The sequence below is a fragment of the Acomys russatus genome, chromosome 8, assembly GCF_903995435.1.
Source record: "Acomys russatus chromosome 8, mAcoRus1.1, whole genome shotgun sequence".
Taxonomy (NCBI): domain Eukaryota; kingdom Metazoa; phylum Chordata; class Mammalia; order Rodentia; family Muridae; genus Acomys; species Acomys russatus.
This window is the reverse complement of record NC_067144.1, coordinates 37,057,134-37,084,335: the sequence shown is the minus strand read 5'-3', so window position 1 is coordinate 37,084,335 and position 27,202 is coordinate 37,057,134. Positions and strand designations below refer to the sequence as shown.

The window sequence follows — 27,202 nt, the reverse complement described above, 5'->3', positions numbered from 1 at the left end:
TTTATTCATATTACATCTCAATTGTTATCCCATCCCTTGTATCCTCCCATTCCTCCTTCCCTCCCACTTCCCCCTTACTCTCTTCCCCTATGAACGTGACTGAGGGGGACCTCCTCCCCCTGTATATACTCATAGGGTATCAAGTCTCTTCTTGGTAGCCTGCTATCCTTCCTCTGAGTGCCACCAGGTCTCCCCATCCAAGGGATGTGGTCAAATATGGGGCACCAGAATTCGTGTGAAAGTCAGACCCCACTCTCCACTCAACTGTGAAGAATGTCCTGTCCATTGGCTAGATCTGGGTAGGGGTTCGAAGTTTTCTGCATGTATTGTCGTTGGCTGGTGCCATAGTTTAAGCAGGACCCCTGGGCCCAGATCCTCCCATCATAATGTTCTTCTTGTAGGTTTCTAGGACCTTCTGGATCTTTCTATTTCTCCATTCTCCCATGCTTCTCTCACGTAGAGTCCCAATAGGATGTCCTCCCTTCTGTCCCACTTTCCTGGTAAGTGAAGACTTTCATGGGACATGCCCCTTGGGCTAGTGTGCAGATATAAGAGAGTATATACCATTTGACTCTTTCTGCTTCTGAGTTAACTCATATTTGGGTTTCTTTAACTTAAAACACTGTGTGAGAAAATGATTTTCGGCTTTCCTCTTGAATATCAGCTGAAGATTCAGATGGAGAAGGAGAAGAGGAAAGCTTTCCTTTAACACGATAGTCACTGCATATCATGTACGTGTTCTATTAAGATGTTTCTCCACTAAGAGTTGTATTTAGGATAAAGAAATGGAAAAACCTCTGGGTCCTCTAACCTTTATTTTATCTTGTACATTTCAAATGTGAAGGAAAATTCACTATTGTCATTAGAGACATTGAAAAAAAAAAAAGACAAAATTCTCTTGCTGTATACAGTGAATCAAGAGTAACTAAACGAAGGTGTATTTCTCCCATTAAAACTGCCTCCATAACCTTCAACAGAAATAGCATTAGTAACTAGAGGAAATTAATGTTCAGTAATTGTTGGATCCTTATTCAAATGTGACTTTCAAATATCTTTCCCAAGAGGAGCACTTAAAAAGATCCATCAAAGCGGCAGTGCTAATAACCTGCTGAAGGGCCTGGGTAGCAGGTTAAGAGACTCACCTGCCATTAATTAGGTGAAGGGCTCGCAAAATGTTAGAAGTGCACCTGAGCCCAGGATTCATCATCAGAAGAATGAGCTACCTAGGAATGAAATGAGACTCAAGTTGCCAAGCATTTAGCCAAGAAGAGAAGGGGGGGGGGGGAAGCCCAGTCACTTTGAGACTGTGTAATTGTTTTTTCTTTAAATGGCTCAAGGATACTTAGCTGAAGGGATAGTTTTGGATTCCTATTTCCTAACCCCATGCCCCTGCCTCACCTCTGTCTACAGTACTTATACATGATAATGAAGTCTCCTCTCATTACTTTGCCTGAGTGGTCCCCAAGCACTTCAGGGAGGCGCTTAGGGCTCTTGAAGTCTATGGTATCGATGCTGGTTGATTTGCTCAGGAAGTTGGGGTATGAGTTTGAAAGGAGAGAATGAAAGATGGCTCAAGGAGAGCAGCTGACAATCTTCAGGACTGGCCCCTAGCACAAATGCATTCAGATTATATTTCTTTGCAGGTTCAGTTTTTTTCCCCCAGAGGCATAATCGTATCATGGAGAGCTGGAAAAAATGATTTAACCACCCAGACTTAGCAACTTTCTTTTCCCTAATTTGTTCTGACAGATGCATAGAATAGGTATTGACTAGGAGAAACTAGTCGACTCTGAAAGGTCTATAGATTACACATAAGGGCTATTTTCATCAACTTTTGTTTAAAAAATATCCATAAGCAAGTTTCCCATAAAATTTTGGTCATCAGAAGGAAGGTGAGTTCAGGGTGTGCCTCAGCCAGTGAAGAGCTTTCTGTATAAGCATGAAGACCTGAGGTCAAATTCTCCACACCCACTTGAAAACTCAGGAGTGGCAATGAATCTCAGCAGTCCCAGGGTGGGTGAGACAGAGGCAGGAGGATTCCCGGGGCTTGCTACCTAGCTAGTTAACCTGAATAAATAGTGAGATCCAAACTTAGTAAGAGACCTTATCACAAAAATTAAGGTATATTAATTGAGGAAGACACCTGACACTGACCTCTGGGTCACACACACATCTGCTCCAGCACCCAAGCACACCACTCCACCCCTGCACAGAGAATGTTGCCAACATTCAATGAATAAGAAATAAACAGACATCAGCCATATTTTCTCCAACATAATAATGCTACAGCAGCTCATTTGGAGCCTCTGCTCTGCGTTCCTGGATGCTTTGCTACAGTGTTCTCCACAGTTCGCTTGGACTCTGAAGAACAGAAAAGAAAGAATAAAGAAATCCTTTCGGGTTAATTTGGCACTTTTCATGTCCCTTACATTTTATAACATTTTTATAGAAAGATCAGATCAGTCTCAAACTAGATGTTGAGAATAAGACCAGTGACATCAAGAACCACAAGGGACCTCAAGTTTTTAAGATGCTGTTGTGTCCACGGTGATGGAAATGCTTGTAAGAAGCCAAGGGGTCTGCAGACATGGTTTCCTATGTCTAATTAAAGTGGCTCCCGTTCTTTCAAAATTAATTAATACTTCTGAAGACCCAGCTTTTTAGGCAGCCAGTGATCTTAGTTACCAATCCTAGGACTTATAATCTCTAACAAATATGTCTGAAATAGAATTGAACTCACCCCAGAGATAGGCTATCACTAAGGAGGCATTTGTGAAACAACGTACTTATTTCTCTTCTATAACCTGATTTGGTTCTGTTAAAAGGCTGCATTTGTGATCCAAATAAAATCAAGTTCCTAAAAACTCTGTCTGACTTCACCCATTTAGATAGAATGGAGCAGTAATAATGTTGAGTCAGTTTAGGGAGAACACTGCATCTTCAAGAGCTCACTGTGAATGCTTGTTCTTAGCAAGGATCTTATTGGGGATTTCACAAACACCTCTCAATGGCATCTCCATTCAGTAATTTTCTACCTACTGACATCCAATTTTTCTCCTTAGTTATATTTTTCCTTCACCCATGGTACATTTGGAGTTTACCCTGAATTTTCTTCCCTTCTGGAAATTCTTCCTTGCTCTTCTGCTCTTGAATGATTTCTTTACCATCGTTAACAGTGACTTTTTTTCTCTAGCCAGATCAAGGTAGAAATGAATTTACATGTATGTATACAAGGGGCTCATTTTCTTGCCTATAAAGATCATCAATGTAAAACTCAACTCTAAAGAAAATGATTGTTCTCAGCAGAATATATGTGACCATAGCCCAGGTCTTGTTCAAGGTATTCTCAATGTCCTGTTTCATTGCTTAAAAGGTTCAGAAAAGTTTTAGAGTCACAAAACAAAGGAAAATAATAAATTATTGTAGTTACAAAGTTCATCCATGGGCCCATCGGGTGGATAGCTACAACAAGGTAGAGATGTCATCTCATCCTTGTTATATATTGAAATTTATTTTTTAACATTGAGGAACTTTACATCCCAATTGCAGGCCCCTTCCTCATCTCCTCCTAGCCCCACCCACCTTGTCTCTCCCTCCATGCCCTCCCCTAGCCCTCTGAGAGGGAGAGCCATCCTCCCCCACCAACTGACCCCAGCCGATAAAGTCTTACCATTCCTGGCTTTAGTTTAAATGGAGATTAGAGGTCTGCTGATCCTGGGGATATACTTGCAGTAGTTTACACCTCAGTCCCTAGCACTTTAATTCAGAATCAAGTTGAAGGTAAATGGCTACCAAAGAGCCTAAGACAGCTCAAGGCAGTCTTGGCTCTTGACCTATAACATTCATTTGTCTCAACCATGGAGTTCTGGACAGCTAAGGTCATAGAGCCTGTGGAAAGTTAATATACATGCAACCTTTTCAGCGAACCCAGTTTACAAGAATAAGGAGTCCCAGCCTTGATCTCACAAAGCACTAAAATTCTTTGATGCCATGCCAACACTAGAGATACAATTGTCTTTAAAGGATAAGAATGTTGAATTTTCGTCTAGTACTTCTGCTTCCAAAAAATAGTGAAAGTTAAAGGAATTTGTTATAGGCAAGAACAAAATTTCCCCTCACCTGTTATTTACTTCTCTAAAGGCAGTGGGACCTGGGAGGCGGGAGCCTAAAAATGAAGCATACTAAAGTTTCACATAATAGTCAACTTTATTCAGAGCATCAGCCAATTCAAACATTGAGGTTTAAGAAAAGTCACATGAATAAAGTTCTCACGACTTCAAGCTGTATATAATTACAAGGACAAGCTTCACGAGGCAAAAAATATTGCCTTCACATGAGTACATTCTTGGACAGTGTTCCGACGATCCCTTAAGGGTTAAGGCTTAAGACCAGAACTTTCATAACAAAGCAAAAGTGAAGAGTTTTACTTATATGTGCTTTATGTGACCAGACAGCCCTCAGAAATGTGGAGCCAAAGAGCAGGAATGTCGGTATTAGGTTAAATTTGGGGAATAGTGAAGAGTCATGTAGAAGCCTCAGTGCAAAGGAACAAGGGATTGCATGATCTGAGTTAAGAGGGTGCATGTTCTGGGCTAATGGGAAGGCTCCCTGCAGGGACACTCAGCGAAACCTGCTAGGATTCTTCGTGCATCCCTGTGTTTTGGGAGATTCTCCCGTCCTCCCTTTAAACCCACACTTAGTAGACGTAAATTTCGTCCAAAGCATACTTAGTCTATACTTAAAGGGCATATGTCTGAAGTATAGTATATGATAGTATGTAGCAAATGAAATGGAGGTTTTATTACTTTTGCGGGTAGGTGATTCTAAATTCTCTGGCCTGTTTCCATGAAGAATGTTGGGAGCAGATCATAGGAACCGTCCTGAGTTTGAGGTTTTCTCAAATGGCCAAGTTCAAACTTTGAGAATGTTGTGCCTTCCAACCCACACTTCTGCAGACTTCTTTGTTAAAAAAACAGCTTATTGCCACCAACAGTCTTATACACTGCATCACATGTATAAGATTAGCTCTTCTTTATTTATTCATTAGGAAGCTAGATGTGAAACCTCCAAACTCTATTTCTTTGCCTCATAAATATGGAATTGAACTCTTGCTCAACTGATAACCAGGCGTAACATGCTTACTAACCAAATTTTGGTTATGAGTCTTTCCTTCCAGATTCTTGACCTTTGCTTCATCTTTCCATCCAGGCAGGAAACACCCTCTACTGGAACATAGAGAGGTCCCCATGCCTGTGATGTCAGTGCTGTGGGACCCATTATTTAGTCCCACTAAGTATCCTTTTATCCCATTAGGTAGTCCTTACATGGCTCTACCCGGCTTTATGACTTCTTTTGTTCTGTCTTGCCTGACTCATAGATATTTGCAGACCTTAAGTTACAGCATTATTTCCAATGCAGTGAGTCCAACAGTCACTGTCTCCCCTTGCAATAATATTCCTGAAGAAAGTCTCATTAAATCTGAACTTTGATTTGACAAAAGCTTATACCTTGCTCTATATAAAAGGTTGCTGTTTTTTTGTTTGTTTGTTTGTTTGTTTGTTTTTTACCTAAACCTTGTTAGGGAAATTTGTTTTGTTTGCTTGACATGCAGTTTAACTATTTGAAATCTTAGTTGAAGATGCTAGGAGTATACACAGCCTAGTGGAAGAAATAATGGTAAAGAAACATTGTCCCTTTCTTTGACTATCCAACTATTGAAACAATGAACTTCATGAAGTTAGAATTTATCTGGAAGTATTAGATTGGGAAGCGGAAAGGCCAAGCGAGGCCCTTGTGGCAGGCAGAAGAGGAACTTGTCTCCAGGAAAACACTGAAAGCTACTCAGAAGGCAACAAAGAAAGACTGGAGCTGAAGACACCAGTGTCTGGGGAAGCACACCTGCATTTCTTACTTATGTGTATTTCTTGAATTCTCTTTAGAATGAAACCTAAACGGAGGATAGTTTTGCACATGATTAGGAAGTGAGGCAGTAGGGGGCCTGCATCCATGGATCTCTTTGTCCCTTCCCAATGTGGCCAACGTTAAATAAATCTTCCTTTCCCTGATTTTCTCTGTTTGCCTCTCTTAATTGTTTTGGAGGATGGTAGGCAGAGCCTGCCCACTCTAGGAACAGGAGGAGAAAAGGCAGTGTAGTTCTGCCTGGCATAGTCTATTTCCTGTAAGAAGGACAGCGCTGGAAGTTCTTCAGAACAGAACTGTGTGCCATTACCATCCTTTCTAAAAGACTCTTCAGAAATAGATGGACTGCTTGACAAATTTCTATATATCCTGTACATACAGACTTTATGCGGACCAGGGATATGATTCTCTGGTCACTTCTGCTGAATACTAGATATTATACTCTTCCCCCCAAAATAAAGAAAGAAGCTTAACAACTTTGCTTATTCAGGACTTTCAGGATGAAGGATTTTTCATAGGAAAAACCAAAACCAAAATTGTTTCCTGAGTATTGATAAATTTTATAGCACTGCAGCTTCACTTGTGACTGGATTCACTAAACAGCAAGTGCCTTTGCCTTGGTGCTTGTAGGTAAAGCTGAGGGGGGAAAGCCCCCAGAAAACATGATAATAAATAAAAAGTAGAGTGGCTCATGTACTCAGTCCCTATGTAAGCAATGTACCCTTTGTGGTGTTTAATACAATTATTCTCGCCAAGCTGCACACCTGGAGATCTTAATCAACACACTGATTTCTAGTAATTGACCTTAGATTGACTAATATATTATGATTGGGGCAAGATGCTGATTTCTTCAAAGTCAGAAGCAAATAAACTATCTGCAGATCAAGACAAACAAACAAACAAACAAAAAACAAATACAACAAAGAAACAAGCACAACAACCTTTCCCCAAACTCCAAACAACGACCACCACCACTTCTGGAGTTAAAACAAGGGGTATGATGCTGTAATTTATTTGTTTCTCCTCTCTTCCAAGCCAGATTTTCCTCTTGTGTTCTTTATATATATGACTGGTTTTTTTGGTAACAGCATAATGTTTTTTTCTTTTTGATAGCATGGCACTATAAGGATAGTAATATAGTTTACTTTTGCCTTTTAATTGGGTGATAATCATTTTCCATTTAAAAATATATGATGCTTAGAAACTGAGAACTTTGACAAATTGTTTTCTATTATGATCCAATATTTTACAACAGACACCTGTATTTATCTGACTATTTTTAAAGGCACTGTAGATCCAGCCTGCAGCAGCCTAATAGGAAATGGTTCACTTTTTATCTTTAAAATTCATTCCTCATTTTCAAATTGCATATAGGTTAAACACACATCATCTAATCTGTGGTTTTTGAAATGGCGCCAAATACTATGCACTTTCCTGAATATTGTTCTAGCTGTTTCTGAGTATGTGAGAAAAGGCTATTAAAAACTCTATCCTGAAAACAAACCTGTTGGTCTACAGCTTTCTTTGTTTAATAATCTTTTCTTACATAAAAGGCTCAGTTTTATTGATTTCTTCCTCCAGCTATGGTGTCTAGGAGAACCTGCCTCCATTTCATTCCGTTCAAATCAGAAGGAGCTAAAACCTGTCTCAGCACTGTCTCAAGTTCATACACGATCAATTCTCATAGTAAGCCACCAACTTTTCCATAAATGAGGGTGGCCCCTTTCTATGATTCTTGGATATAACAAGCCAAAATTCTACAATAAGGTTTAGATAATTTAAGTTACACCTTGATGGTAGAAAATCATGACTTTTACTTCATGTAGTTATTGATAAATTGTCCTTATTTCATGTTCTCTTAAAATTTTCTGTTCTCTTTCTGACAGCATTGGTTTTCTGTGGTGAAGGTGGTATATTATATAAGTATCCTGAAGTTTAAAAAAATCAGGTACTTTCTCTTTTACAACAGGTTTATTGTCAGGATGCAGGTGTTGTGAAAACCACCACTGATTCAAAGCCAAAATAGGAAAGGAAAGACTCATATCAACATTGTAGTCATCAGACAAGTAGATTGGGGCAAGTCTACCACAACTGACCACCTGATCTACAAATGTTGTGGAATCGACCAATGAACTATCTAAAAGTTTGGAAAGTAGGCTGCTGAGATGGGAAACGGCTCCTTCAAGTAAGCCTGGGTCTTGAACAAATTGAATGCTGAGCATGAATGTGGTATCACTATTGATATCTCCCTGTGGAAATGTGAGAACAGTAAATACTATGTGACTATCATTGATGCTCCAGGACACAGAGACTCCATCAAAAACATGGTTACAGGTGCATCTCAGGCTGACTGTGTTATCCTGATTGTTGCTGCTGGTGTTAGTGAATTTGAGGCTAATATTTTCAAGAATGGGCAGACCTGTGAGCATTCCCTTCTGGCTTACACCCTGAGTGTGAAACAGATTTTGATGTCAACAAAATGGATTCCATTGAGCCACTCTACAGCCAGAAGAGATACCAGGAAATAATTAAGGAAATCAGCACCTACTTTAAGAAAATTGGCTACAACCTTGACATACTAGCATTTGTTCCAGTTTCTGTTTGGAATGGTGACAACATGCTGGGGCCAAGTCCTAAGGTACCTTTGTTCAAGTGATGGAAACTCACCTGCAAAGATAACAGTGCCAGTGGCACTATACTGCTGGAAGGTTTGGATTGCATTTTGCCACCAACTCATCCAACTGACAAGCCTCTGCAACTGCCCCTCCAGGACATATATAAAATTGGTGGTCTTGGTACTGTACTTGTGGGCTGAGTGGAAAGTGTTGTTCTCAAACATGCCATGATAGTTACCTTTGTTCCAGTCAATTTCACAACAGAAGTCAAGTCTGGGGGTTGGGGATTTAGCTCAGTGGTAGAGTGCTTACCTAGCAAGCTCAAGGCCCTGGGTTCGGTCTTCAAGTCTGAAAAAAAAAAAAAAAAAAAAAGACAAAATAACAAAAGACCAAAACCAAGAAACAACAAACAAACAACAATAACAACAACAAAACAAACAAAAAAACCCAATATAACAGAAGTTAAGTCTATTGAAATGCACCATGTAGTGCTGAGTGAAATTCTTTCTGAGGACAATGTGGGATTCAATGTAAAGAATGTGTCTGTCAAATACATTATACATGGCACTGCTACTGGTGACAGCAAAAATGACCCACCAGTGGAAGCAGCTGCCGTCAGTGATCAGTTGAATATCTTGAAACATCCAGGCCAAAGAGTGCTGGCTGAGCTCCTGCCCTGGGTCGTCTACAGCTCGCATAGCATACAAGTTTGCCGATCTTAAAGGAAAGATTGATCATCGTTCTGACAAGAAGCTGGAAGATGGCCCCAGGTTCTTCAAGCCTTGTTGGAGGTTGGTCTGGTTGCTGCACACATGATCAGAATCATGTGCCCCCAAATTTTTGTAACCTTGCCTAAAACCTTGTTCCTGTTTGACCAATAAAAAGCCAACACACCTGGGCAGGGCAAACGGGATAGGCGTGGCTAAAGTTCCTAAGCTTTTGGGAAGAGATGAGGAGAGACTGGAGGAGGAGGAGCAGGAGGAATAGTGTGGGTGGAGGAAGAATAACAGGGAGGTGTTGATGAAGGGTTCGGCCCAGATGAAGAGCATTATTAGCAAGTGTTTGGGATTATGGATGGGAGGTAGCTAGATAGAAATTATTAGGAGCAGACCGCATGGGTTTGGGAGGTAGTTTACAGAATTAATATCTGCCCTGCCCCAGATGAACCAAGGCCATCTTAAAATATAACAGATGTCTGTGTTTTATTGATTAATAGAGGGTTAGGAAATAATGCCATAATAGTGACTATAGCCTAATGAGCAATTATTAGGCCATACTTCTAAATTAACTGCAACAAAGCCTGTTGATGCAGTCATTGTTTATATAGTCCCTGGCAAGCCCATGTGTGTTGAGAGCTTCTCTGACTATCCTACACTGGGTTCTTTCACTGTTTATGACTCAAGGCAGAAAGTTGCTGTGGGTGTCACCAAAGCTATGGACAAGAAGGCTGCTGGAACTGACAAAGTTATCAAGTCTGTCCAGAAAGCTCAAAAGGCTAAATGGATATTATCCCTAACTCCTGCCAGGCTAGTCTAAATCAGTGGTGGAAGACCGACTCAGAATGGTTTGTCTCAATTCGCCATTTAAGTTTAATGGTAAAAGACTGGTTAATGATAACATTGTATTGTAAAACCTTTAGAAGGAAAACAGAATGTTTTGTGGACTATGTGTGTGCGTGTGTGTGTGTGTGTGTGCATGTGCGTGTGTGTGTGTGTGTTTTAAGTTGTTAGTTTTCAAAATCAGTACTTTTTAATTGACAGAACTTGGCCAAAAATCTGTCAAAGAATTTTGAGACCCACTAAAACAAGTTTAATGAGGAAAAAAGATCAGGCATGCTGACTTGACTTTCAGATGTTGAAATTAAAGATTTCTTTAAAAAATTATGAATATTCTGGCCTCTAAATACACCATGCCGAAAAGACACCGAAAGCATGAGCAAGTGGAAACATTTCTGACTCTTTACCCATTGGGACAAAAGTAATAATTGACTATTACATAGACATCACCTAAACACTCTATGTCAGATTCAGTTTTCATCTGTTTGGGCCTCTATAACAAACTATTTTAAGGTGGAAATATATGATAATAGAAATATCTCTCATACTTATGAAGGTCAAGATGTCTAGGATGAAGACATCTGCAACCAGTGTCCAGCACAGGGTGTGGTCCTGTTCTGTTTCTTACTGTGTTCTTACATGGTGAAGGGGACAGTCCAGTTATTGATGCTTTTTTCTATTTATAAGGATGCTAATTACCTCCTAACCACCATTCTTTAATGGTATGCTACTTAGGCCTTGGTACATATGAATCTGTGAAAGCTGCTAAGCAGAGCTGGATAGACTTGTAGACAATTTCCACTGGTTCTTAGACTCAACCATGCTCTTGTCTACAGGAGTACTTAGATATTTACTCATAAATTTCTTATTATTTTTATCTTTTACTTAAAATATTAAAAGGAATATGAAACACACCGGTTCAGGTCAGATGGTGTCCCAGTATTAAGAGAAATAGATACATGCTTCCACGCCTAACAAGAGCATATCTGCAACCACTACCTGTTGGTGAAGGAGAAACCAATTTTCTCCAGTGGAGTCTTTCTGGATATTTCAACCACAATTCAGGGTAGGCGCCATGCCTAGGAGTAGATAGCAAACTCAAGAGGAACTCAATGGTATTTTCTGAGGGCCTCTTGTCTCAGTGTGTGCGTGCATGTGTGTGTGTGTGTGTGTGTGTGTGTGACATGATTTCTACTTTTGTGTTTTGGGTTTTTTTTTTTAATGAGGCTTTTTGTGGGGCTTGATTTTTTGTGTTTTAGAAAAAGAGAGAAAGAAATATCATAAAAGGGGTGATTTGGCTAGATGTGGAGGACAGGAAAACATGAAAAAGGATGTTGTATGAAAACAGCTCTTTCAACTATAAAAGAAAAAAAAACATGGTAGAATATTCTTCTCACACGATATGTCTATTATGTAGGCAGAGTCTTTACTTCTACCCCTTTAGTTTGTTTCTGCTGTCCATCTCCATGGGTCAGTCTGCTCAGGATTTTCAGAGGCTTTCTGATGTGTCAGAGCATTCTGTCTTTTATTTCTTGGAACATCAGTTCCCCTGCTGGGTTCTTATCACTTCTGTCACAGCTCAGGAGCTGTGGGCTCATTCATGTTAGTGACAGTTTCAAAGCGTGGTGCCAACATTTCATGAGCTATTCTATGACTGAGAAGGGATGTAGAGTCATGCCACTGTGTTTCTTAGGTAGTGTGTTTAGGTTTCATGCAGTTAACTGACCTGGGGTCAGTAAGAGATTTGCAAGATTAGTGCCTTTTAAAAACTTGTCTGGCACTTGGTTTGCTAAAGATACTCAGATCTTGATAGGGGGTCTATCTCTAGAAATGTTTATTAATTTATTTATATTACATCTCAATTGTTATCCCATCCCTTGTATCCTCCCATTTCTCCCTCCCTCCTATTTTCCCCTTACTCCCTTCCCCTATGACTGTGACTGAGGGAGACCTCCTCCCTCTGTATATGCTCATAGATTATCAACTCTCTTCTTGGTAGCCTGCTATCCTTCCTCTGAGTGCCACCAGGCCTCCCCATCCAGGGGACATGGTCAAATATGGGGCACTAGAGTTCGTGTGAAAGTCAGACCCCAACCTCCACTCAGATGTAGAGAATGTCCTGTCCATTGGCTAGATCTGGGTAGGGGTTCGAAGTTTACTGCATATGTTGTCCTTGGCTGGTGCCATAGTTTGAGCAGAACCCCTGGGCCAAAATTTGCCTATCATAATGGTCTACTTGTAGGTTTCTAGGACCCTCTGGATCCTCTATTTCTCCATTCTCCCATACATCTCTCACCTAGAGTCCCAATAGGATGTCTTCCCCTCTGTCCCACTTTCCTGGTAAGTGAAGGCTTTCATGGGACATGCCCCTTGGGCTAGTGTCCTGATATAAGTGAGTATATATCATTTGACTCTTTGTACTTCTGGGTGAACTGACTCATTATGATCATTTCCAGCTCAATCCATTTGTCCACAAATTTCGGGAATTCCTTGTTTTTAATAGCTGAGTAGTATTCCATAGTGTAAAGGTACCACACTTTCTTTATCCATTCTTCTACTGAGGGACACTTAGAATGTTTCCATGTCCTGGCTATTATGAATACGGCTGCTATGAACATGGTTGAGCAAATTTTCTTGTTGTGTGCTGAAGCATCTTCTGGGTATATTCCAAGGAGTTGAATAGCTGGGTCTTGAGGAAGTTTTATTCCCAGTTTTCCGAGATAATGCCAGCTAGATTTCCAGAGTGGCTGTACTAGTTTGCATTCCCACCAGCAATGAAGGAGTGTTCCTCTCTCTATATATCCTCACCAGTATGTGATGTCACTTGAGTTTTTGATCTTAGCCATTCTGATGGGTGTAAGATGGAATCTCATAGTTATTTTGATTTGCATTTCCCTGATGACTAAGGAGGTTGAGCATTGGTACTGGCACAGCAATAGGCTGGTTGATGAATGGAATAGAATTGAAGACCCAGATATGATTTCACATACATATGGTCACTTGCTTTTTGACAAGGAAGCCCAATCTATTAAATGGAAAAAGAATAGCATCTTCAACAAATGGTGCTGGTCTAACTGGATGTCTATGTGTAAAAAAGATGCAATTGGACCCATAATTGTCACCATGCACAAAACTCAAGCCTAACATAAAACCAGAGACACTAAACTGGTTAGAAGAAATGGTGTGGAAGAGCCTGGAACACATTGGCACAGGAGACAACTTTCTGAACAGAACATCAAGAGCCCAGGCCTTAAGGTCAACAATTAATAAATGGGACCTCATGAGGCTGAGAAGCTTCTGTAAGACAGGAGACACTGTCAACAGAACAAAGTGACAGCCTACAGACTGGGAAAAGATCTTCACCAACCCTACATCTGACAAAGATCTAATATCCAAAATATATAAAGAACTCAAGAAATTAGACACCACCAAACCAAATAACTGAATTGAGAAATGGGGCTCAGAACTAAACAGAGAATTCTCAACAAAGGAATATCGAATGGGTGAGAAACACTTAAAGAAATGCTCAACCTCCTTTTTTAGCTATCTTGTAGTGCAGCTCAGGAACAAGGCCAGTTCGCTGCTAATCTAGAATCCACAGTCCTCTTCCTTGCTGCCCTAAACTTCTACTTTCCATATTGCATGCAAATTTTTGGAAATCTTAAGTGTATGAAAGTCTGTCCGCCACTTCTGTTTACAAATTGCCATCTGAACATGATAGCCCGGGCTGTATTCCTAAAACACGAGAGGCTTAGGCAGCAGTATTTACCATGAGTATGAGCCAAGTCTGAATGCCTTAATGAATATAAGACAATCCATACCTACAGAGGAAGATCCAATCTAAAAACAAAACAAAATAAAAAACAAAAACAAAAAACCAAAACAAAACAATAAAACCCTATAACAAACCAAGTTCCAGAATCTTCTCTGCTGGCATGAAGAGAAAACAGAAGGCAAGAAAAATATCTGTATCAAAATAAAACACGTCCCACCTCAGACAAAACATTTTGGTTATTTCAAATTAAACAGTGTGCTGGTTCATGTCAGAGTCAGTCCTCACCTCCCGTTGGTGGGAGGCCTGATGGCACTCAAAGAAAGAATAAGGAGACCACCAAGATGAGACTTGATAGCCTTTGACCATATAGTGGGGGAGGAGGTCCCCCTCGGTCTTAGACCTATAGGAGTGGAATAGAATGAAAGGGGCAGGGAGGGAGGAATGGGAGGATACAAGTGATGGGATAACAACTGAATTGTAATCTGAATAAATTAATTAAATAATAATAAAAGAAACAGTGTGCTGGTGACAAAGAGCACTCTATTGCTCTGAAAGGCTTACTCCAGCTGCCGAGGCAGCACTCAAAAATATTCTTTACCAGACAACCTTTTCTAAGGACTTCTCTCAGCTGCTGTGACCCACATGGCTTCTGTTTATACCCTTCCTTCCCTGGTGTCTTCTTGGCTAAATCAGATTCAACCTATTTCTTCCACTAAGGACAATGTTGAAGGTGAACCTAGCTTTAAAATGCTGTACTGAGGTTGGGTGAGCCCTTTCTGTGGCAAAATAACAATCCAGCTTCTGCCTCCCTCTCATTCTCCTTCCTTCAGTTTCATAGGGCTATTGATCCTGTAACCATACTTCATTAAACTTCCTGCAGCTACTGCCTCAGTTTTCGGTAAGGCTCTTGATCTGCACCAAGTAGACTCCTTGTTGTACTGGTCCATTTTTTCTCTCTCCTATTTCCAGGCAGGAAATATCAGAACAGACCCTACTTGATGAAAATAAGCATGGCTATTAGGATATTTATCACTCACAGGTCATGTGCAAACCCAGGATGACTGGTGGAGGGTCTATTGGTAAGAGGATGCTCCAATATCTGGGCAGTAAGAGACACAGGGGGAGGGAGGAGGTAACAAAAGAAAGAGCACGGGATATGCAAACCTTGTCCTAAGAATGCATATGTGTAATAAAGTTGTCCCTGAGGAGATTTTGTTTCTGTTTTTGCTTTAATTGAGGAACAAACAAGTTTTAGCTGGTCAGGTCTTGTCAGGAAATATCAATGGACAGACAGGACAGGATGACTTGCAGGGAAGCTTGATGACCTAGTTATGGGGTAGTACAGAAGAGAGAGAGAGAGAGAGAGAGAGAGAGAGAGAGAGAGAGAGAGAGAGAGAGAGAGAGAGAGAGAGAGAGAGGGAGAGAGAGAGAAGGAAAGGATCCCTGTGCTAGAGGGGGTTAATGTGGCATATGCTATATTGTTCACATGATTTATAATACTCAACTTTATTTCTTTACACAACTCAGTCTCTTCCCCTTCATTTGCTTCCCATAACCCTTAGGGACCCTTTGACAAATATATCTTTAATATCAAATCAATTTATAATTCTAATTATTTATATAAACCAAAATTATCTTTTATCTTTATGTTATAAAATTTTACTTATTCTCTAGCCTCTCTTCTTTCATACCTACTCTACTGGTGTCTCTTGGGTTCTGTCCATGAAAACTTAGAAGTGACAGATGTTCTTTTCATCCTGAATTTGCCATTGTAATTCTGTACCAGCAGTCTGTGGGCCTGTCCACCAACACACAGCAGGTGGAGAGGAGAGATGTTTTTATGAGTGAAACTGTTGGTACAGATACAAGCAGGAAGGCAATGTGTATGGGTAAGTGCCATTCTCCTTGGAATGGATTTACCAAGACAAAACATGACACACAATAGAAACTGTGTAGTCAGGCAGGACTTCTAGTGGAGGAAGGGGCACACAAAGCTACCCACAAAACCCTGGACCTAAAATTTGTCTTGCCTACAAGATATGCAGGGATAAAAGATAGAACAGAGATTGAGGGAATGACCAATCAATGACTGGCCCAACCTGAGACCCACCCCGTGGTAGAGGTCCAATTCCTGACACTATTAATGATACTCTTCTATCCTTATAGAGAGGAAACTAGAATAACTGTCATGTGAGAGGCTTCATTCATCAGTTAATGGAAACAGATGTAGAGACCAACCATCAAACATTAAGCAGAACTCAGGGAATCTTGTGAAAGAGTTAGGGGAAAGATGAAGGAAGCCGGAGGGGCCAAAGACACCACAAGAAGACCTACATAGCCAACTAACCTGGGCCCATGGAGGCTCATAGAGACTAAACCACCAACCAAAGAACACACATAGACTGGTCCTAGGCTTCCTACACATATGAATCTGATGGGTTGCTTGGTCCTCAAGTGAGTCCTCTAATAATTGGAGTGGGGGCTGTATCAGACATGGACTCTCTTGCCTCCGTCTGGATCCTGTTTCCCTAGCAAGGCTGCCTTATCTTGTGAAAGAGGAGGCACTTAGTCATGATGCAACTTGATGTGCCAGATGGGTTGGTACCTGAGGGTGGGGAGGGGGGGAGTAGGTGGGAACATGGGACTAGGGAATGGTGTTGTGATTGGGATGTAAGATGAGCAAATAAATGGAAAAATAGATAAATAATAACTTTTTAAAAAGAAAAACTAGATTAAAAAACCTGTTAGACTCTTGAAGGCACAAGTTGCTCATGAAATAGCCATGTTATGTGTCTGGTATATTGTTAGGGTAACCAAGGCAATACAAGAGTCCTCTTAAGAGTAGCAAAGTCTCTACATAAAAACACGATCCTTATGTAAAGCTTTCCTGACCAAGAAATGTTGGCAAGATTTAGTCTGGGAGTTATGGCATCACCTGAATTCAAGAAGGAGATTATAGAACATTCCAAGCTACTTAGTGGCAGAGTAAAATTCTAAATCTTATCTGACTAAAGAAAAATCTGCTTTATATAAAATCTATGTCCTGAATCTTCTTTTAAAATTTATTTTACTTTTGTGTTTGTTTTAGTGGCTTATTTTTCTTAAGTCAGTGTCCCATGTAGCCCAGGCTGGCCTCAAACTCAATATGCAGCTGAGGGAGCATTGACCTGGCATTGATGATAACCCTGCTACCAACTCCCAAGTGCTTGAATTACAAGCATGCATACCACCACATGCACGTTAGTCCTCAATGCTAAAAACAGTTTTTTCTTCTATTCCCTCTGTTGTGTCAAAGAATATGCTCTGTTCTCTACATTATGATGGCTTCTATACTGTCAGGCCACTTGCCTAGTACAAAGCATACAAAACATTACATATGACTACAAATTTCCCCCACTTGCTTCTCAATTTCAAATGCTGCAGCTCTGTTTCTTCCTCACACACATGCTCCTCCACCAGGAAAGTTTACAGCCTCATACTTGCAACTCCCTCCTTTCCTGTGAGTCCCACCCCTTGTCAGCATCTTACTGCCTGGGTCATGTTTACTATTCCTCCTCTTTCTGGAGATTTTCCTTCCCAAACCTTCAGTATACACTGCAATATTTTTTTGCTCATTGACATGTTCTTACAATTACTCCATGAAATTAAAGTGGCCCACTTAAGGTATTAGCAATTTTGTTCCAAACATAACATTTCTCCTCCAATGCTTTATGTTTCTCTATTATGGAAAAAAATTTAATAAGACATCCTGATCTGGTTATCTTTAAGTATAAGCAGATCTGGGTTTTCATAACACTATTTGCAAGGTACTAAACTGACTCACAAAATACAAAATAATAAAAATATCAAGAGTGAGTGAGTGAGTGTGTATGTGTGTGTGTGTGTGTGTGTGTGTGTGAGAGAGAGAGAGAGAGAGAGAGAGAGAGAGAGAGAGAGAGAGAGAGAGAGAGAGAGAGAGAGAGATGGGGGAGGTTCCTTAAGGAACAAGGAATAAGGACAAAATCCAGGAATGAATTCTGTTTAATTGATTTTCAAGGTCTTTTAAGTGGAGAAATATGGAGGAATAGCAGCTTCCTCATACCACCTCTTTTGAAATGGACTGCTCATAGGCATGTGACAGGCTGATAAGCTTCCCCTCAGCCTTAATCTTTATTGGTTGCTTAATTTAACACCTGCCATTTCATACAGAGGGAGCAAAATAATTTACAGACACTGTTATTTTCCGTACCTAGAGCCTCATCCTGATATTCTCCTAGATCAATTTTTAAAGAGTTTGATCAAATTCCAAAACAAATCATCACTGATGCATTCAAATTAATTAGTGCAGGAAAAGCCAGGCAAGTCCTGCAATAAAACACATTAAGGAGGCGAAAATGGGGGTAGAACCCTGACGCATCTCCACTAGTAATGAACAAAGTGTAAAATACAGACAAGTAATATTCTAAATTTAGAAAAGAATAATTTATGAGAAAATTAGTATTATAATCTACAGCACTGCTTTTAACTGCAAAGTTTCACAAGATACCTAAGGAATACTTGTGGCTTGGGGTGATGTCTTCCCTTATACCTGAGCCTTCAACCTTTGGTTCCACATGGTATTTTTAGCGGTGGGTGTAGTAGACACGTGGGGTGATATGGAGACTAAGGGAGACATTTTGCAGGCCCGTATAGACTGTTCAGGTTTCTTTTTCAGAACGAATTTTTACAAATAAGAATGCTCAGGTTTGTGGAGACAGTGAGCTAGAACAGACAGTGAAGGACAGTGGGAATAGAGGCGAGCCACTTGAAGACGACGCAGGGTTTGAGTAGCGTGAGAGAAACACATTATGGCTTGTGGGGAGCACCACTTCTTCCTTTTCTATTGGCTCAGACTATTAGACTGCCGCAATTCACAGTTGCCTGTTGTGTGTTTGGTGAATTCAGAAAGACTAGGGGGAAAAAACTTGACTTGAGTGATGTCCTTGCAAAGGGCAGTGGTGTTAATGTTGGCTTTGACCCCCTTCTCCAGGAAAGCACTTAAGAAGATGCAGCCACTAAATGATTCAATTAGTCTAACCTTTTCTACCTGCCCTTCTGAGAAAAGAGACTCCTCTGGCACAGCAGGAGCTCGTGACCATCCCCTTTGTCAGCATGGCACACAGAGTGCAGTTGTTTGTGCAATCAGAAAGCTTTTATAGGACATTTTTAAAGGTACAAAGAAGAAATAAGGATTGCTCGTGATTAGAGGTCAATCTTCTGAAATGACTCAAGGCTGGTGTACTATGTAACCTACACCATTAGTGTTAAAATAAAAGGGTCAGGGGAACAGAAACAAAAACCTAGAATCTAGTGTTGGTGATTTGATAGCTTTCCTGGTAAGAAATGGGGGTTACTGAACATGTGTGATTTCCGGCTTTTTTCACAGCACAGTGATTTCTAGATCTTTAAAAATCGCTTCTGGCCTGCCCTCTCATTTGAATCTACTGCTGAGTCTAAAAGCTCATGAAATTCTCCTGTGTTTACTAAAGATTCTTTCTCATTTGAGGAATCAATTCTAAATGCAAGCATAGACAGACTATATTTCATACTTGGTCTTTGGAACAACGGGGACCTCATTATTTGCTGGTATTTTTTCAAGCAACAGAAAATTATAAGGCAAAAGAGACTTAAAAATTTCCAATTACAAAGCTTATGGTGCAGCAACACTCTAGAGAGATATTTCCGAAAGTTCCCACTGCCAGGAAGAACAATAGTGATTTACCTATTCTTCAGCTTAATATTTGGTGTGTATTTTTTGGAAATTCACTAGTTAATCGTCAGTGGAATAAGCTCGTGAACGTTTCTATTTAAAGATCTTCAGTTCAAACAATATTCATCTATGCTTTCCATAATCTGTCATTCTGAAAGGCACTGGGAACACATAGCCTCATTAAATTACTCTATTCCTAGTGTTTTATCTGAAGATACACTGCATAGATTTCCAGCTAAATAGTTTGACTCAAGAATAAAAGGACAGGACAACAAAGCTCTGGGCTTGGGGGTGTCTTAGTATAGTTCTGTTTTGAATTCTAAACTCATCTACCACAGGACCATCTTCTCGGCATCCTCAAACTCCTCACATCATGTCACATACTAAGCATCTCCCAGGTGCGGGCTGTACATTAACAAGTTTCCTTTAGCTCCTCCCGCTGCACTCATCCTGAGAAGGAACTTAACACTGTAAGGAATCTGAAGTCTTGTGTGGAACCATCCCTGTAACCCATGGGTAAAATGGACTAGATTTTTTTTTCAATTCTCTGTTATCATTTTGTTAAATTTGGTTTGCTAATAATTTTCTGAGGACTTCTACATAGACGGTTATTAAGAGTATGGTCAGCAGTTTTCTTCACCTGTAAGGTGCTTCTCCAGTTTTAGTATCAGCATAATTCGGATCCCATGAAAATCTTTGATTTATTTTTTTAAAGAACATGAGAAACATTAGTTTTTGTTCTTTGCTGGAATTAAGTCCAGAAGCCATGTGTTAGTGGTTGTGTCTTTAGAAAAATTTATGGCTGACTCAATGTTCATACTCATTATTGGACCAAGAAGATCACCTCTCATGACGCTTTGCATTTCTGTAATAGCAGTTGTTGTGTCTTCACACACACACACACACACACACACACACACACACACACACACACACACACACGTTTTTGGAGATCTAGGTAGTTTTAGGTGCTTTTTACAAAACTCAAATCTTGTACCAGATGTTTTTTCACTTCTGTCACCAAGGACTTGCAAGGGCTTCAGAATCTGATGACCAGGATCTGGAAATGAAGAATAAAGGCACAATTTTCATCATATTCCCAGCAAGATGGCTTTATCATCTATATAATGTAAATATTTCCTCTCAATGGAGTATTTTGTATTGATTGGAATCGTTCCTGCAATTGTATGTGCACATAAAGTGCGTTTACAACCACCTCCGCCCTCTTTTATTTCTTCTTACTGCTGTCAACCCTCTCCTTCCTACAGGTCCCTTCCCCACAAGTGTGCCTTTTTGTTTTGTGACTCACTGACTTTAGCCAGGGCTATCTGTGTGGCCATGCGTTTGCTACTGTCCAGTGGACCCTGGTATGTTTACCTCTTGATAAAGACAATAACTGTCCCCCAGGATCCATCAGAAATTAATAATTCAACACATCAGGTTAGACCTCCACATGTTCCTGTCTGGTCCCTGATTGACTATTGACAAGATCAGTGATGTTCAGGCCCAGTGCAGATAATGCAGCTTTTGGCTGGGGGGTGGGAGGGGGGGTTCATGATTGCACAGGCATGCTGTATCCATAAGGTACTTTTTTTTTTTAAAGCCCTTCTTCTTACTTTTATTATATTCTTTCTATTGCTACTTCTGCAATAATATCTCTTGAGTCTTAGAGAAGGTGGTACAAAAATTCTGTTTAGGACTGAACACTCAGCTGTTGTTTGTTTGAAGCACCTTGATAAGGCATGAATTGCTGTGTTCATTGCCTTTCATTGCAAAGAGACATTTCTCCGATTAAGGGTGACAGGAGTGTTTGTTCATTGGCATAAGTGTAAATATTTACAATGGAGTTTGGTGTCTTGCCAATGTAGCTGTGAGTTTCCCCCTAGGGCATATGACTTGCCCAGCCACAGTCAATATCGTAATTAATAAGATAGAAAGAACTGCATTTTAATTGTGCTCCAGGTATTTACTAGACTAAATGTTGAGAGGAGAAAAAAAAAAATCACTAACCTCGTCATCACTGTAGCTACTACACTACACATTTGAGCTTTTTGTGTTCTCTTTATAGTGCCCTACCTGGCTTAGCTCACTTTGTCCTCACGACAGTTCTATGTAGAAACATGTAATCTTCATTTGGGAGTGTATAAGTGAACCTGAGCCTGTGGATTGGGAAAACTCTCTTTAGAAAAAAGAAATTTAACTGTGCTCTCTCTATGTCTCTCTATCTGTGTCTCTGTGAGTGTGTGTCTCTCTTTCCCTCTGTATCTTTCTGTCTTTCTGTCTCTCTGTATGTATGTATGTGTGTATGCATGCACATATAATGCATAATTTATATATAATAAGGAAATTAACCAGGGGATTCTTAAAATGTTTGTCTTAACTTCTGTATGGGTCTCTAACTCTGTGTGTGTTGTAGCACCCTTTCACTGTAGTCTGATACATATTTAGGCATCTCTTGACTAAAGGAGTTTTGCCCCATCTCTTGGCAAAATGTATAGTTATAATTCAATTACATTTGTGGAGTTAATCATGACAGTGTGATTTTTGAGATAGTTAAATGTTAATTTTATTTGAAAAGAAGTATAGTATAAATATGTTTTTAATGTCATGGAAAGGCAGAAAAGTGAAATGTTATCTGTAATTTATATTTCCACCCTGTATTTTTCTGAAGTTCCATTGCATTATAAAAAACCTATAATGTGTCCTTTGGCACTCTCATTTAATACTTCTACGAAAATTCTAGTTAATTGCCAAGCCCTTTTGGTTTGTCTCTAAGTAGCTTCTGTGTCAACCTCTTTTCAGAGTTTCATAAAATAGTAATGTATTCCAGAAAATTGCTTTAATATCCAATAGAACTACCTCTAAACATTACTTTTTTTTCAGCCCATTTTTCTCACTATTATGTTCTGAGTATGTTTTTCATGTTACCTTTAAAATAAACTTGTATATTTCTAGAAACTAATCATGCTGTCATTTGTATGTAGATTATCTTAAATGTATAAATTATCTTAGAGCAATTAAACATCTTTTTTCTTATGCTACGAATGCATCCATTGTCAATGCTTCAAATACATTAACGTACTGAAGGCAAAGCAAGCTACTATTTTTAAATTTTCATCCATTTTAATTGCTATTTTCCACTTGTAAATTGCTGTTTACTTTTTTAGAAAAGATTTATTTTTATTAGCTTTTCAAAACTGTGTGTGTGTGTGTGTGTGTGTGTGTAGGGTACATACATCTAATCCATGGAGCTGAAGATACTGGTGGCCTTGAGCTGTCTATGGTGGCTGCTGGTCTTCTGCAAGAGCAGCACATGCTCTTACCAACTCAGCCATCCATCTAGCCCCATGTTTACTTCTGTTTTGTGAGCTTCTGCTTGGTTTTTATTGAACCCCAATGTTTATTTTTATTATTTAGTTGTAATGTTTATTTACATATTGCCTTATTTAAAGAAACAATTTTTCTCAAGTTAATTAGTTGCTATGCTAATTTTATAAGTTATATCTTTTACAATTTTTATTAAATATTTTTACATATACATTTATATTATTACACACACACACACACACACACACAATAAACTACTTACAGCAAGAAGAACCACAAAACAATCAGGAATTATATATATATATATATACATACATATATATATATATGTATATATATATATATATATATATATATATATATATATATATATATATATATATATATATTACATTCATAGTGTTTTGGCTACTTGTATTTGCCAGGCTTAAAGAAAACATCTTTCCTGTCTTGGTGAATCTAAAATTCTGAATGTAAATCAATATCTATCATATCTCGTTTTTATCAACTTAAGCTCTCCTTAATTTTGAAATTTAGGTTTGAGTTTTCATTTTTGATGTAAGTTTTCTAATTTTATTGGGATAAGTGTACACTTTTACTGTATTAAGCATTATAATTTTTAGAATAGATTATGCAGATATAATGATGATTTCTGTGTTGAACATCCAGTGAGATTGGGGAAACAAACTATTCCAATTTTTTCTTTTTTCCCCCCCAGAGCTGAGGACCAAGCCCAGGGACTTGCACTTGCTAGGCAAGTGCTCTACCACTGAGCTAAATCCCCAACCCCGACAAACTATTTTTTTAAAGGTAGATTGCATTCCCAGCTGTAGACAGCCAACACAAAAGGAACTCAAGGAGGTTCCTTGTCCCATAGTGTTTTGTCAGGGCTTTTCCTTTTTAATAAGTCTTATACTTTTTATCTTTATTTTACTATTTTATGTATTTTTCTCTTATAGGTACATTATGTATATTTTATCACTTCCAGTTTAGTGTCTTCATGGAATTCCTAAGTATGCAAATAACTGTATCTCTGTTTCTTGTGCCTTCTCTTGGGCTCTTTTCTGTTGTTGTTGATTTACCAGTATGGACCTAATAATGTTTATTATTAGACCTATAATTATTATTATCACAGTATTTTCTAACCCGCTAGCAATCAATCAAGACACAGACACCTGTAATATTTTAAAATAACCTTAGCTAACGTGGGCCAGGGCAGATTATTAATCCCCTAAACTACTTCCCATAATGGATATCGGATCCCTGCTCCAATCCCATGCCATCTGCTTCTAAAAATTTCTATCAAGCTGCCTCCCATCCATATCCCGTATACTTGCCAATTATCATCATCTGGGCCAAGTCTCCATCCATGCTGGCCGCATGCTTCTCCCCCACTTAATTCATAATGGCGCAACCTTCTTTTCCTCTCTCTCCTCTGGTCTCTCTCCTTCGCAAGATTCTGTTTCCCCACACCTGGGAACCTTAGCCACACCTATTTCATTTGCCCTGCCCAGGTGTGAGGGCCTTTTATTAATTAGCCTCAAAATACATCAGACGAACACTTTTTCTTCTGTTTGTATGTTTTACTCAGTTCTGATCTCTTTGTTTTTGTTTTATCATTATTATATTATATTATTATTCCTTAGAAGCCTCTTTTCCTTTTATTTTAACTTTTTCATGATTCCTTGTGAATTTCACATCATGTACCCCAATCATCTCCCTGTCCCTTTGTACACACCATCCACTCTTGCAACTTCCCTCAAAAGAAAATAGAAAAGAAAAGAAAAGAAAGAAAAAAAAATCTCGTGGAAGACATGATGTATGACACCCTTTTGTATGATGTATGATATATGTACCCTTTTGTATGATGTATGACGTATGTACCCTTTTGTATGATGTATGACGTATGTACCCTTTTGTATGATGTATGACGTATGTACCCTTTTGTCCTCACTTCTTTTCTTGCAATTGTTCACTAGGCTGTGTCATTGGCCTTGTTCAAGGCCTCTGGCTTCTGCTATGCTACCAATACTAGATCCTCACCTGGAATCCTCTTGGACATCCTGTTCTTGCTGTGTATTATGGAGATCCTGCAGCTTTGCATCTGTGGAACCAGCCTTTCATGCTCTCCAGCAGTTCATCAATGTGGTAGGTATATAAAGTAAATAAGAAAGCTTATGGTTAACTTACTTTTTAATTCTTATTGGTCATATCTTGTCTATGTAAATATGTAACGCTGTAAGTTTTTCCCTGAAGCTTATCCCATATATCTAGTTTATTATATTTTCATTATTATGATTTTTCAGGAGTTAAAGAATAATGTATTATACTGAAGACTAAATGTAGATAAAATGTTTCTTTTCTTATTATCTGGACAATAATGTCCAATTTTTATTGAATTCTTTTATATTTCTTCTTGAAACAAAGTCATGCTTTGAACTGATGTTAAATTTATATTTGAGGAAAAGTTTTGCTGGATATAACATTTTTGACTCATTTTATTTTCTTGAATACTAAATATTATACTTTTAGAAAATTAGATTTTTAAAATTGTAATATTTTTGGAATTCAGATGAAAATGCAACATTGTGTCTCCTTATAAAAACTTAAAAACATTCCATACATTTAAATAATACCTTATAATGCTAAAAATCCATTAATTTTACTTAGTTTTATTGTAGATTTTGTCATTTGATGTCTATTCTGAAAGATATCCAATGTGCCTTTTCTGTATGCATTCTTTTCCATTTTAAGTGTTAGGCTCAAGAAACTCCTCTTAAACATGAACATATACTTTTGTTATTATCTACCAACATTAAAGTATTTGGAAACCCTACAGACATCCCATCACTAGAAAAATCAGATTATTGCTGATTCCTAATTTAAATACTAGCCCTGCTACTTTCTTGCCTATACAATCTTAGGAAAATGTCTTATATTGTCCCTCTGTTTCAGTTTTATCATCTGTAAAATGAAGAAAATACTGCATGCCTCCTAATGATTTTGGGAAACTAAATGACCTTATGTACATACGATACTTAAACATTATATCACAATGCAGTTTTTTATTTTCTATTTTTTTAAATTTTATTTAAGTAATTTATTCAGGTTATATCTCCTCACTTCTATGTTCCCATTCCTCCCTCCCTCTCTCTTTCACTCTGTTCCCCTCCCTTAGGCCTGTGACAGAAGGGGACCTCTTGCCCCACCATGTGAGCACAGCCTATCAGATCTCATCCTGCTAGCCTGCTTCCCCTTCCTCTGAGTGCCACCAGGCCTCGGCACCAAGGGGAAGTGATCAAATAGGGGGCACTATAGTTCATGTCAGAGTCAGTCTTTGCTCTCCACACAACTGTGGAGAATGTGCTGTTCATCGACTAGATCTGAATAGGGGATCTAGGTTTACTGCATGCATTGTCCTTAGTTGGTTCAGTTGTTTGAGCAGAGTACCACATTCAGATAATTGTTATCTTGGCTTAAATGTATAAGTAAAAAAAAAAAAAAAAAAAAAAGTCATTTTGAACAATAGATATAACGCAAGAAACTACTGAAGAACACATGGGTCAAATTGCAGAAATACGGCTTCTCGTCTTAGATCTATAATGTTCAGGAATTTGTTAATCAATTACAAGTTGTAATATTTAAAGAACAATGAGACAATGCTCAATGGTATCTCACTTCCCTGGGAAGTTTTCTCATTCTCTTTGTCTGGTTACTTTGCTCTTATCATCAGAAATTCAGGCTGGCTACTTCCTTCTTCAGCTGGCAAGATCCCCTCAGTGTTCACGGGGCTCCCACAGCACTCCAATAACATCTAGTTTAAATCTAATTATACTCTATGAATGTCTTCTGACTACATGGCTTTGCCTCCAGAAGGCAGAGATGATGTTTGTTAATGGTGTTAATGGACAAAAAAAAAAAAAAAAAAAAAATATTTTTCTCATCAAATTTACATTTTCTCGAGAACGCTTGTAAAGCTAGAGTGGAAAAATACAACTAAAGTTTTCCTGAAAGCACATCAAGTTAAAAGGTTTAACAATTATAAATAATGGAACCCTGCTCCTGAGCATAGGATTGAAATAATTGTGCCATTTAAAGTCTAAGTGGGTTCACCACTGTAAATAGAGGAACCAAGGACATCCACTTCGTTTTAATACTCCTTTGCAAAGCAAACTGCACTGCCTGTATATCAAGCTACTTTCAAAGCTCTGTGTCAGTTTTTGAGAGACGGGAGCATCTCTCTGTGTTTGCTGATTATGTTTTTAAGCCTTTGAGAAGTAAA

At 38.9% G+C, this 27,202-nt stretch overlaps 1 pseudogene; it reads left to right on the top strand.

Annotated features, from left to right (window-relative positions):
- The window catches only part of LOC127192980 (elongation factor 1-alpha 1-like), a 100,477-nt pseudogene extending 90,407 nt beyond the window's left edge, over positions 1-10,070 (top strand).
- The last annotated feature ends 17,132 nt before the right edge of the window (positions 10,071-27,202 follow it).